This window comes from Pan troglodytes, chromosome 7, assembly GCF_028858775.2.
Source record: "Pan troglodytes isolate AG18354 chromosome 7, NHGRI_mPanTro3-v2.0_pri, whole genome shotgun sequence".
NCBI classification, from domain to species: Eukaryota; Metazoa; Chordata; class Mammalia; order Primates; family Hominidae; genus Pan; species Pan troglodytes.
Window position 1 is genome coordinate 55,205,772 of NC_072405.2, and position 13,864 is coordinate 55,219,635.

General features: G+C 40.9%; 1 long non-coding RNA gene across 1 annotated transcript in view; it reads right to left on the reverse strand.

Moving 5' to 3' along the window:
- The window catches only part of LOC464157 (uncharacterized), a 38,439-nt gene extending 24,779 nt beyond the window's left edge, over window positions 1-13,660 (reverse strand). Inside the window, exons 1-3 of the long non-coding RNA XR_010159508.1 lie at window positions 13,456-13,660; window positions 11,119-11,154; window positions 10,258-10,515 (exon numbers count right to left, since the gene is read on the reverse strand). This is a non-coding gene — a long non-coding RNA (uncharacterized LOC464157). The remainder of the gene's footprint in view (window positions 1-10,257; window positions 10,516-11,118; window positions 11,155-13,455) is intronic.
- Window positions 13,661-13,864: the final 204 nt, after the last annotated feature.

The following is a 13,864-nucleotide window of genomic DNA, read 5'->3' on the forward strand; positions in this document are numbered from 1 at the left end:
ATGATGAGACAGTGGGTGCAGCGCACCAACATGGCACATGTATACATATGTAACTAACCTGCACAATGTGCACATGTACCCTAAAACTTAAAGTATAATAATAAAAATAAATAAATAAATAAATAAACAAAAAGGAAATCTTTGATTTTATAAACTGACATGACCTCTTGTTCTGTTATGAATGCAGGTAGCTCTAGTCCTTCAAAATCTCTATCACACATTTTCACCATGTCATCTGTGTGTTTAAACTATAGTCCAATTTCTCCAACAGCTTAACTTTCTGTGTTATAAATGTTTCTACTTTTCCTTATCATTGCTGCTCATAGGGATATCTACAGGCCTTGTTGACATTTTCAGTATCTTAACACCACAGAGCAGAGAATAAGCAAAAATACACAACGGGTAATGCACATAGGTCCCATCTGTGGGGATCCTGCCATTGGCGTGTCCTGCTTGCACATGAGCCATTCTATTACCCTTTGTGGACGTGCTTGCATGGGGAAATCTGAGCATGTGTAGAAAAGTTATACTGCAGCTGAAGCAGGATGAGAGGGTCTTTTTTCCCTAGAGAATGCCAAATAAACTGTGTGTTGTAGACCTGCATTTTGACTGTGACATCAAAATGCACATGTAGTGTCATGTCAGTGCTCAAAAAGTTTCACAGTTTGGAGCATTTCAAATTTCAGATTTTCAGATTAGGGATGCTCAACCCCTAAATTTAAGTTAAGACAATAGGTTGCCTGGTTGCCATGACACTAAAAAACATGACTTCTGCAACTGTAAACTTTTGGTTTGAGAAAATAGTATTGGCTAAGAAGTTTCTCCAGTTCAGCTTTGAAGACCTAGCTATAAAAATGTAAAGCAAAGGGACAAACATCATTTGGCATCATTCCCTGAAAAATAAATAGCTCCATCAAAATAAAAGATACATGATCCAAAACAAAGCTGCTGGTCCCCAGAGGTGGATGACAACACCCAGTGCTTCCACCAATGCAGTAGCATTAAAGCTACACCTCACTGACAGATAAAATGATGGTGGTGCTTTATTAGTCAGCATGCCCCAAAGGGACAGCAAAGGGACTGCCACTGCATGCAGAGTAAGAAGGTTTGATTAGGCTACTCCCCAATTCTGACACTCTCCACCATCACTGGCAAACTACGAGGACAAAAAGGTCCTTGATGTATTCTTCTTTGTATATTGTACATTTCTGGCTGACATTAGAGAAAGAAGAGGTTTAAATCAGGTGGAAGTCCTAGATAAGTTTAAAACATGTTTTTGAATTTCAAAAAGTAAACCTATTATTTATTGCATGACCCATAAATACACTTCACACTCCATCCGGCTCACTCCATAATTTGTGAAACTTTTGTCTATAAGCCCTCACTGAACTGTCCAAAAATGGGCTTTGTCTGCAGTGACTATAAAGCCACTACCTGGTCACCCCTCTCTGCTGTATGAGGAATGATCCTATAACTAGCAGTTGGGGTCTGGAAACAATCTTCTGCTGACTGTTCTGGGCTAAACTGCCTGAAGCATAAGTGACCATCAAGCATTCGGTGACATTAGCAAGCAACAGCTTCCCAAATCTACCTTGCCCATCTCTTTGGCCTAATCTTTGCAGGTAATTTATTTTAAAAAGAGAAGGGTCCTTTGAGTAATGGATGTATCATGTCCTACTCTCTTAAACCAAACTCCAATGCTGCATCTTAGATAGAAGCCCTCTAATCTTGCTTCCTGAAGTGATGCTGTCATTTGACTTGGCTGCAGGCCCCTGATACTCCCCTGCAGGGAGAGGGCCTGCTCTTTGCCCCAGCCTTTACCCCATTCCTCCTTTCTTTCATTCAGTCTCCCTCCACTCCCAGCACACCTCTGGCTGTATTTTATTGTGGTGGTAAACTTTATTTTTATCAAAAAGGTGGTGGGGGGATTTTTGAGCTTATGTTGCAGAATACTTTATATAAGCCTAAAATATACATTTTGCTAATTAGACAGATTTCTAGCTTCCCCAAGTACACAATCTTAGATGCTTGGTAGAAGCAATGGAACGAACTTCTCTACTTTTACAAATATAACATTTGACGAATTTAGAGTAGAAATTAATTATTTTCAAAATATTTAACTTCTTATAACTTTTTAACAAAAGAAACAACACTGTTCAAGTAAAACAGGGCACTTCCTATTTCATTTAAGGGAAAGCCAAGCTGATAATGCCATAATACCACCTAGTATTCTCTTGTATATGACACTGACTTGACTTAGAAAGAAAAAAATTTTCATACTTTCTCCTTCTATTTTCCACTAGCAGGAAATTCCATTCTTGCCTTTCCTTTTCACCATTTCATCTCCAATCACCTAGAAAAATGATGTCTAGTGCATGGCAGGCTCTTAATAAGGAATAAAAACTGTGTGAATGAAATTTCATGAATAAATATTTTAACTTTTTAAATGAGACTATTATTAAGAGTGTTCCTATGAGCAAGCAACAATGACAAAAGCTATTGTTTGAGATAAAAATGTCCAAAACGTGGTTAGAATATAAATCTCTATCAATGCATGACAGGTATGTATTAAGAAGTCTCAAAAAATACCATGAAACATCACAACCAAATGCATGAAACTTGAATGACATCTGGCTCAAAACAAACAAAAACCAGCTATAAAGATAATCTTGGAAGCAATTTGAGAGGACAAGGTGGGCAGATTGACTGAGCTTAGGAGTTCCAGACCACCCTGGGCAACATGGTGAAAATCCGTCTTTACTAAAATACAAAAAATTAGCTGGGCATGGTGGCAGGTGCCTGTACTCCCAGCTACTCAGGAGGCTGAGGCAGGAGAATCGCTTGAACCTGGGAGGCAGAGGTTGCAGTGAGCCGAGACTGCACCACTGTACTCCAGCCTGGATGAGTGAGACACTATCAAAAAAAAAAAAAAAAAAAAAGATAATCTCCAGACACTTAGGGAAATTTAAGTATAAACTGAATATGAGGTGGTATTATGGATTCTTAGGTTTAATAAGGGTATTGATGTTATGTAGAAGAATGTCCTTATTCTTAGGAGATAAATGCTTATATATTTAGGAGTAAGTGTCATAATATCTGCACCATAGTCTCAAATGATTCAGCAAAAAAGATGTGTGTGCATGTAGGGGGGCAGGGTAGAAAGAAAAATCAAGCAAATATGACAAAACACTAATGAGTATTCAATCTGGGTGCTTCTGTTATTTTCTGTATGTTAGAATTTTTTTCAAAATGAAAATCTGGGGAGAGGCCAGGCGCAGTGGCTCACGCCTGTAATCCCAGCACTTTGGGAGGCCGAGGTGGGTGGATCATGAGGTCAGGAGATCGAGACCATCCTGGCTAACACGGTGAAACCCCCGTCTCTACTAAAAATACAAAAAAATTAGCCGGGCGAGGTGGCAGGCACCTGTAGTCCCAGCTACTCAGGAGGGTGAGGCAGGAGAATGGCGTGAACCCTGGGGGGCGGAGCATGCGGTGAGCCGAGATCGCGCCACTGCATTCCAGCCTGGGTGACAGCGAGACTCCGTCTCAAAAAAAAAAAAAAAAAAGTCTGGGGAGAAAGAGAAAAAATCCTAAGAGTTGGAGGCTGGCACAATGGCTGAATAGGAAGAGCTCTGGTCTGCAGCTCCCAGCGAGGTTGACGCAGAAGGTGGGTGATTTTTGCATTTCCAACTGAGATACCTGGTTCATCTCATTGGGACTGGTTGGACAATGGGTGCAGCCCATGGAGGGAGAGCTGAAGCAGGGTGGAGTGTTGCCTCACCTGGGAATGGCAAGGGGTTAGGGAATTTTCTCCTCTACCCAAGAGAAGCCGTGAGGGACTGAGCCTGAGGAACTCTGGCACAGACACTGCACTTGTCCCATGGTCTTCGCAACCTGCAAACCGGGAGGTTTCCTCCTGTTCCTACCCCACAAGCGCCCTGGGTTTCAAGCTGGGCAGCCATTTGGGCAGACACCAAACTAGCTGCAGGAGCTCTTTTTTTCCATACCCCAGTGTCGCCTGGAATGCCAGTGAGACAGAAACGTTCACTCCCCTGGAAAGGGGTGCTGAAGCCAGGAAGCCAAGTGGTCTGGCTCGGCAGGTCCCACTCCCATGGACCCCAGCAAACTAGCTTGAAATTCTTGCTACCAGCACAGCAGCAGTCTGAGATCCACCCAGGAACTTCCAGGTTGATGCAGGGAGGGGCATCTGCCATTGCTGAGCCTTGAGTAGGCGGTTTTGCCCTCAGAGTGTAAACGAAGCTGCTGAGAAGTTCAAACTGGGCAGAGGCCACAGCAGCTCAGCAAGGCTGCTGTGCCCAGACTGCCAGATTTCTCCTCCAGTCAAGGCATCTCTGAAAAAAAGGCAGCAGCCCCAGTCAGGGACTTATAGTTAAAACTGCCATCTCCCTGGGACACAGCACCTGGGGAAAGGGGCGGCTGTGGGTGAAACTTCAGCAGATTTAAACATCCCTGACAGCTCTGATGAGAGCAGTGGACCTCACAACACAGCAGTTGATCTCTGCTAAGGGTCAGATTGCCTCCACAAGTTGGTCCCTGACCCGTGTGTATCCTGACTGAAAGACACCTCCCAGTAGGGGTTGACAGACATCTCATACGGGAGACTTCTGTTGGCATCTGGCAGGTGCCCCTCTGGGATAAAGCTTCCAGAGAAAAGATCAGGCAGCAATCTTTGCTGTTCTGCAGCCCCCACTGGTAATACCCAGGCAAAGAGGGTCAGGATTGGACCTCCAGCAAACTCCAGCAGACTGGCAGCAGAGGGGCCTGTCAGAAGGAAAACTAACAAACAGAAAGGAATAGCACATGCACTCAAAGACCCCATCCGAAGGTCACCAACATCAAAGACCAAAGGTACATAAATCTACAAAGATGGGGAGAAACCAGCACAAAAAAAGCTGAAAATTCCAGAAACCAGAATGCCTCTTCTCCAACAAAGAATCACAACTCCTCGCCAGCAAGGGAATAAAACCGGACAGATAATGAGTTTGACAAATTGACAGAAGGAGGCTTCAGAAGGTGGGTAATAACAAACTCCTCTGAGCTAAAGGAGCATGTTCTAACTCAATGCAAGGAAGCTAAGAACCTTGAAAAAAGGTTAGACAAATTACTAACTACAATAACCAGTGTAGAGAAGAACATAAATGACCTGATGGAGCTGAAAAACAGCACAAGAACTTCGTGAAGCATACACAAGTACCAATAGCCAAATCGATCAAGTAGAAGTAAGGATATCCGTGATTGAAGATCAAGTTAATGAAATAAAGACAGAAGACAAGATTAGAGAAAAAAGAACAAAAGGGAACAAACAAAGCCTTCAAGAAATATGGGACTATGGGAAAGACCAAATCTACGTTTGATTGGTATACCTGAAAGTGAAGAGAAGAATGGAACCAAGTTGGAAAATACTCTTCAGGAGATTATCCAGGAGAACTTCCCAACCAAGCAAGACAGGCCAACATTCAAATTCAGGAAATAGACAGAATACCACAAAGATACTCCTTAAGAAGAGCAACCTCAAGACACATAATTGTCAGATTCACCAAGGTTGAAATGAAGGAAAAAAATGTTAAGGGCAGCCAGAGAGAAAGGTCGGGTTACCCATAAAAGGAATCCCATTAGACTAACAGTGGATCTCTCTGCAGAAACCCTACAAGCCAGAAGAGACTGGGGGCCAATATTCAACATTCTTTAAAAAAAGAATTTTCAACCCAGAATTTCATATCCAGCCAAACTAAACTTCATAAGCGAAGGAGAAATAAAATACTTTACAGGCAAGAAAATGCTGACAGATTTTGTCACCACCAGGCCTGCCTTACAAGATCTCCTGAAGGAAGCACTAAACACAGAAAGGAACAACAGGTACCAGCCACTGCAAAAACATATCCAATTGTAAAGAATGTCAACACTATGAAGAAACTGCATCAACTAATGGGCAAAACAACCAGTTAGCATCATAATGACAGGAACAAATTCACATGTAACAATATTAACCTTAAATGTAAATAGGCTAAATGCTGTTTACAGACTGGTAAACTGGAAGAAGAGTAAAGACCCATCAGTGTGCTGTATTCAGGAGACCCATCTCACATGCAAAGACACACATAGGCTCAAAATAAAGGGATGGAGAACTATTTACCAAGCAAATGGAAAGCAAAAAAAAAAAAAAAGCAGGAGTTGCAATCCTAATCTCTGATAAAACATAATTTAAACCAACAAAAATCAAGAGACAAGAAGGGCATTATATAATGGTGAGGGGATCAATGCAGTAAGAAGAGCTAACTATCCTAAATATATATGCATCCAATACAGGAGCACCCAGATTCATAAAGCAAGTTCTTAAGAGACCTACAAAGAGACTTAGACTCCCACACAATAATAGTGGGAGACTTTAACACCCCACTGTCAATATTCTACAGATCTATAAGACAGAAACTGAACAAGATTATTCAGGACTTGAACTAAGCACTGGACCAGGCAGACCTAATAGACATCTATAAAACTCTCCACCCCAAATCAAAAGAATATACATTCTTTTCAGCACCTCATCACATTTATTCTAATATTGACCACATAATTGAAAGCAAAATATTCCTCAGCAAATGTAAAAGAATGGAAATCATAACAAAAAGTCTCTCAGACCACAGTGCAATCAAATTAGAAATCAGGGTTAAGAAACTCACTCAAAACCACACAACTACTGGAAACTGAACAACCTGCTACTGAATGACTACTGGGTGAATAATGTAATGAAGGCAGCAGTAAGATGTTCTTTGAAACCAATGAGAACAAAGACACAATGTACCAGAATCTCTGGGACACATTTAAAGCAGGGTGTAGAGGGAAAATTATAGCACTAAATGCCCACAAGAGAAAGCAGGAAAGATCTAAAATTGACACCCTAACATCAAAATTACAAGAAATAGAGAAACAACAGCAAACAAATTCAAAATCTAGCAGAAGACAAGAAATAACTAAGATCAGAGCAGAACTGAAGGAGACAGAGTCATGAAAAAATCCTTCAAAAAAATCAGTGAATCCAGGAGGTGGTTTTATAAAAAGATCAACAAAATAGATATACCACTAGCCAGACTAATAAAGAAGAAAAGAGAGAAGAATCAAATAGATGCAATAAAAAATGATAAAGGGGATATCACCACTGATCCCACAGAAATACAAACTATCATCAGAAAATACTATAAACACCTCCACACAAACTAAAATCTAGAAGAAACAGATAAATTCCTGGACACATACACCCTCCCAAGACAATACCAGAAAGAAGTCGAATCCCTTAATAGACCACTAACAAGTGCTGAAATTGAGGCAGTAATTAACAGCCTACCAAACAAAAAAAGTGCAGCACCAGACAGATTCACAGCTGAATTTTACCTGAGGTACAAAGAGGAGCTGGTACCATTACTTCTGAAACTATTCCAAACAATAGAAAAAGAGGGAATCCTCCCAAACTCATTCTATGAGGCCACCATCATCCTGATACCAAAACCTGGCAGAGATAAAACAAACAAACAAAAAATTTCAGGCCAATATCCCTGATGAACATCAATGCAAAAATCCTCAACAAAATACTGGCAAACTGAAGCCAGCAGCACAGCAAAAAGCTTATCCACCAAGATCAAGTCAGCTTCATCCCTGGGATGCAAGGCTGGTTTAACATATGCAAATCAATAAACATAATTCATCACATAAACAGAACCAATGACAAAACCCACATGATTATCTCAATAGATGCAGAAAAGGCCTTTGACAAAATTCAACACCCTTCATGCTAAAAACTCTCAATAAACTAGGTATCAATGGAACATATCTCAAAATAATAAGAGCTATTTATGACAAACCCACAGCCAATATCATACTGAATGGGCAAAAACTAGAAGCATTTCCTTTGAAAACTGGTACAAGACACCACTCCTATTCAACATGCCTTCTGTCACCACTCCCATTCAACATACTATTGGAAGTTCTGGCCAGGGCAATCAGGCAAGAGAAAGAAATAAAGGGTATTCAAATAGAAAGAGAGGAAGTCGAATTGTCTCTGTTTGCAGATGACATGATTATCTATTTAGAAAACCCCATCCTCTCAGCCCAAAATCTCCTTAAGCTGATAAGCAAATTCAGCAAAGTCTCAGGATACAAAATCAATGTGCAAAAATTACAAGCATTCCTATACACCAATAACAGACAAACAGAGACACAAATCATGAGTGAACTCCCATTCATAATTGCTACAAAGAGATTGAAATACCTAGGAATACAACTAAATGGGATGTAAAGGACCTCTTCAAGGAGAACTACAAACCACTGCTCAAGGAAATAAGAGAGGACACAAACAAATGGAAAAATATTCCATGCTTATGATTAGGAACACTCAATATCATGAAAATGGCCATACTGCCCAAAGTAATTTAAAAATTTAATGCTATCCCCATCAAGCTACCAATGACTTTCTTCACAGAATTGGAAAAAACTACTTTAAACTGCATATGGAACCAAAAAAGTGCCTGCATAGCCAAGACAATCCTGGGTAAGAAGAACAAAGCTGGAGGCATCACGCTACCTGACTTCAAAGTATACTACAAGGCTATAGTAACCAAAACAGCATGGTACTGGTACCAAAACAGATATATAGACCAATGGAAGAGAACAGAGGCCTCAGAAACAAAACCACACATCTACAACAATCTGATTTTTGACAAACCTGACAAAAACAAGCAATGGGGAAAAGATTCCCTATTTAATAAATGTTGTTTGGAGAACTGGCTAACCATATGCAGAAAACTGAAACTGGACCCCTTCCTTATACCTTATACAAAAATCAACTCAAGATGGATCAAAGACTTAAACTTAAGACCTAGGACCATAAAAATCCTGGAAGAAAACCTGGGCAATACCATTCAGGACATAGGCATCGGCAAAGACTTCATGTCTAAAACACCAAAAGCTATGGCAACAAAAGCCAAAATTGACAAATGTGATCTAACTTAACTAAAGAGCTTCTGCACTGCAAAAGAAACTATCATCAGAGTGAACAGCCAACCTACAGAATGGGAGAAAATTTTTGCATTCTATCCATCTGACAAAGGGCTAATATCCAGAATCTACAAAAAACTTAAACAAATTTACAAGAAAAAAACAAACAACACCATCAAAAAGTGGGCGAAGGATATGAACAGACACTTCTCAAAAGAAGACATTTATGCAGCCAACAGACATATGGAAAAATGCTCATCATTAGTGGTCATTAGAGAAATGCCAATCAAAACCACAATGAGATACAATCTCATGCCAGTTAGAATGGCGATTATTAAAAAGTCAGGAAACAACAGATGCTAGAGAGGACGTGGAGAAATAGGGGTGCTTTCACACTGTTAGTGGGAATGTAAATTAGTTCTACCATTGTGGAAGACACTGTGGTGATTCCTCAAGGATCTAAAACTAGAAATACCATTTCACCCAGCAATCCCATTACTGGGTATATACCCAAAGGATTATAAATCATGCTGCTATAAAGACACACGCACACTTATGTTTACTGCAGCACTATTCACAATATCAAAGACTTGGAACCAACCTAAATGTCCATCAATAATAGATTGGATAAAGAAAATGTGGCACATATACACCATGGAACACTATGCAGCCATAAAAAAGGGTGAGTTCATGTCCTTTGCAGGGACATGGATGAAGCTGGAAATCATCATTCTTAGCAAACTATTACAAGAACAGAAAGCCAAACACTGCATGTTCTCACTCATAAGTGGGAGTTGAACAATGAGAATGCATGGACATAGGGAGGGGAACATCATCCACCAGGGCCTGTCAGGGGGTGGTGGGCTAGGGGAGGGATAACATTAGGAGAAATACCTGACGTAGATGATGGGTTGATGGGTGCAGGAAGCCACCATGGCACGTGTATACCTATGTAACAAAACTGCACGTTCTTCACATGCACCCAAGAACTTATAGTATAATAAAAATAAAAAAAAATTAAGAGTCAAAGAAACTGAACTGTAATCCCCATTTTTATCACTTTTTTTGTGATCAAGTCATTTCACTCACCATTTCATTCATCAGTTCCCTATCTACATACTTGAGCAAATGAGATAGTGAACATAGTGTGCTTTGCAAAGTAAAAAGCATGATACAGAATATATAATATCATCATTACCAACAAGATCTTAAGTTTAATCACATCTAGACATCTGGTGTCTTTTTCCTTACCTTCTTATGGTTGTAGATTTCACCACTGTAACAGAGCCACAAATATGGATATTTCTTCACTTGAATTGGCTGCATTCCAAACAGCGGTTCTGGTGAAATCCAAAGCAGTTGTTGGTGTATCCACTGACATTCTCAAAACAGAATGCATCTGGACCCCTGTGTGCAATCTACATAGCATTCAGACACTGAACAGAAAGGCAGTCATCACTGCCAAACAGGGCCAAATGCCACACGTGGTGGAATGAAACTATAAGCTCTCTATGGAGAGAAAAGCAGACAAATAAAAAATATTCAATATCCAATCCAAGTCTGCATTCAATCTTGATTCCAGAAACGTGCTTAAACCACTTCAAAGACTAAAATTTAAACCATCTTTTCTGTAGCGATTTCCCATTAGGTTGGTAGACACACGGGAGTAGAGAATAATTTAATTTACTTAACTAGTATTCAGAAAAGATAGTGACCTCTACATTCAACCAGCTATAGCAGCTTAGCACCCAGCCAAAGCCTGCATCTCTCCCACCTTAGGATTCAGTGGTTGGCTAGAGCTGGCAGCATCCAGGCCACATCTGTCTCTGCATTCTCAGTCTGCTTCCAAGATACAGATACAAATGCAGGCTGGCTCCAACCTAGCCAGAGATTCCAGCCCCACTCTCTCCATCCCAAATCCCTCAAAGATCCAAGAGACTTTCCAGATTACTAGAGTCTCCTCTCAGATTCTCTTGACAGTTAAATGCCCTCTCTTTACTGAACTAGCTGCAGGTAGAATATAATGGGTACAACAGAAAATCATACTGCTGTAAATGCAATACTAAGATACACAGGTCTTTTAAGTATTTCACTATATTACATCTAGCTTACCTCTAAGTGATTTATTCAGGTGTGATTGAAGAAAGTCTAAAGGGAAAATAAAGCAATTTAATTTGATATCAGATATCCTGGCTATAACAAATAAAACATTCTAAGTTGACAGAAGATACAAAATGTTTGCTATCAAAATGTTCTAACTGACAAAAATGTTCTCAAATATTTCTGTCTGAAAGTTGCATTGTTTAGGAAGGAAGCAAAGTAGGTGGGACATATACAGCAACAACATTTCTAAAAAAAAAAAAAAACAACTGGGCTCCTTCCTATAAACCTGGAAGCAAATAAATCATCCTTACATACATCAATTAACTTCCAATTTCAAACTCTCAACTGTGAAATAAAGGGCTGTTTTATTTGGCTGCTGCCAGCTCAAAATGACTGCTTTTACTAAAACATCTCTAACTAGAAAAATAACTATTTTTTTTAACTGAAAATTGCAGTAAATAGCCAGATAATTTGGGATAAACACCCTAAGGAAAAAATATATATTCAAGCTGCATAAGTCACTTTGAGCAATCCTTTGAAGATATTTCATTTATATCTAAATAAAACAAAGGTTTAGCTGGCTTTTCCGGAAAACCAGAACCAAATAATATATGATTACAATGAAAATCATCTCAAGTAATTTGGAAATGAACTACCACATGTCCTAATGCTGTCCCTTCCATGCACTTGACCAAATAGCCTATAATAGCCTATAACAAATTACTTACTTTGAGATTTAGTGGGAAAATTCTATGAGATTTAAATGAGATGACTACTAATAAGCCATCTGTCTTTGACTCTGTACCAATTAAAAATGGGTTAGGAAAGTGCTTTGAAAATCAAGTGTGGTCATCAGGGAATCATTTACCTAAGTCTTCTTAACGCTGCTTAGTGAATATTTAGCGTGCTATAGTAAATACAAGCTAACCACTAAATTGGAGGAGAAGGAGGGAGAACAAAGAGGCATGTAAAATGTACTTATTTTTTCTAGTAGGAAAAAGCCAATTAAAACTGTCACCTATTTTTATTGTAATCAGTCTTAAAGGTTGGCAAACTTCCTACTGCCGCTACCTGTTTTCAATATTTTTCTTATTTCTTCCTAAACTTCTGGAGCAGGGCTGTCCAATAAATATGTGAGTCACGTATGTAATTTTAAATATACTAGTAGCCCCATTAAAAAAAAGGTGAAATTAATTTTAAGTATACTTAACTCAATATGTCCCAAATAGTATCACTTTAACATGTAATCAATATAAAAAATTATCAAGCAGATATTTTGCACTATTCTTCCTACTCCAACGACAAAATCCAATGTATTTAACACAACACATCTCAATTAGGACTAGCCACCATTTCAAGTGCTCAACAGTTACAGGTGGCTAGCGCCTACCGAATTGGACTTCGCACTTACAGTGCATTTAATTTCTATTCCACTTAGCGCTACTTAAAACTTCACCCTCTCAACTTACTTTTTTTATGTTAAGATCTCAGTAAGTAACGAACTACAGACAGGTTCAAGCCCTACTTTACCTCTAATTACTCTTACAGCAATGCAATGAATCATGATTTAAAATTAAAAAAAAAAAACTGCTGTTAAATTATTAGTCAAGCGCCCAGGGCAACGGACGGTAAAGAAATAATGTAGGCCATGGGCCGAGACGAAAACTATCCTTTTATTTAAAGCTATAACAATAATCTACAGCCAGTCCTGTAAAATAGACATCCATTGAAAAAGCCATGCTAATTCTTTTGCTTTTTCTGTACTTGGCTTCCTGTGTCCCTAAACAGACCTCTTCTCTCAGGGTTTGCTCAGCAAGTCACTTGTTGAGTCTTGCAGTCTACAGAGAGGGGTGGGTACTGGGGTGGCAGAGGAGTGAGAGGAAAGGAGGCATGGTGAGGGAGTCCAGGTGAGGACGGAGGCAGTTTAAGGGGAAAGCACAGACACCGAGGTGATGATAAAGCCGGAGTCTCTGCTTCCTAGATCAGGACCACAGACACCTGACTGTGCCCTAGCCACGTGCACGCTCCGACCCGTCCGAAACAGAGGCTCTGGACTGGTAAAATGTCCACAGGCTTCGATGCCACATAGTAAAAAAAGTACATATATAACATTTACAGGGGCTCAGGCCGCCGCTGCCTTCTCTCTGGAGTAGCTCTGCCTCCCGGCCATGGTTCCCTTCATGCCTCAGTGTACCAGGACAGAGAGGTCCTTCCGCACCCTCTTGCTGCCAGGTGCGCAACAAGAGCTGGGCGTCCGCCCCGCCCTCTCTACCGCAGGAGCCACAGCGTCCGCCGTCGCCCCCAAACCGCGTCTGCCGGGTGCCAGGCTGAAGAACGCATCCTCGCCTCCTTCCTCCCGGGGCAGCCCCAGAGCACGCGAGGAGGGTGCTGCGCGGGACGCCGGGGTCGGCTCACCAGGACGCAAACAGGTCAGGGCGATGTGGGCAGCGGAGGCCAGGGCTGTGGACAGCATGCCGGCGGCAGGGCTGCTGGCGCTTATACTGGCTGGGCTGCTGTAATGCGTGCGGGAAGTTTCATCATGCCTGCGAGGGTCAACCAGCGCGTGCAGAGGCGGGGCTCGCGGGGCGGCTGGGGCGGGGCGGGACTAAGAGGGGCGGCGGGAGGGAGCAAGAAGGCATTCTTTTGTTTCCATCGTCTTCTGTTTCTCAGTGCGCGTGTTAAAGGACAGCCTCAGAGATCTGCCCAGGTTACCCGCTGTTCTGACAATTAGGGAGTCTTCTCCACTTGGTTTGTT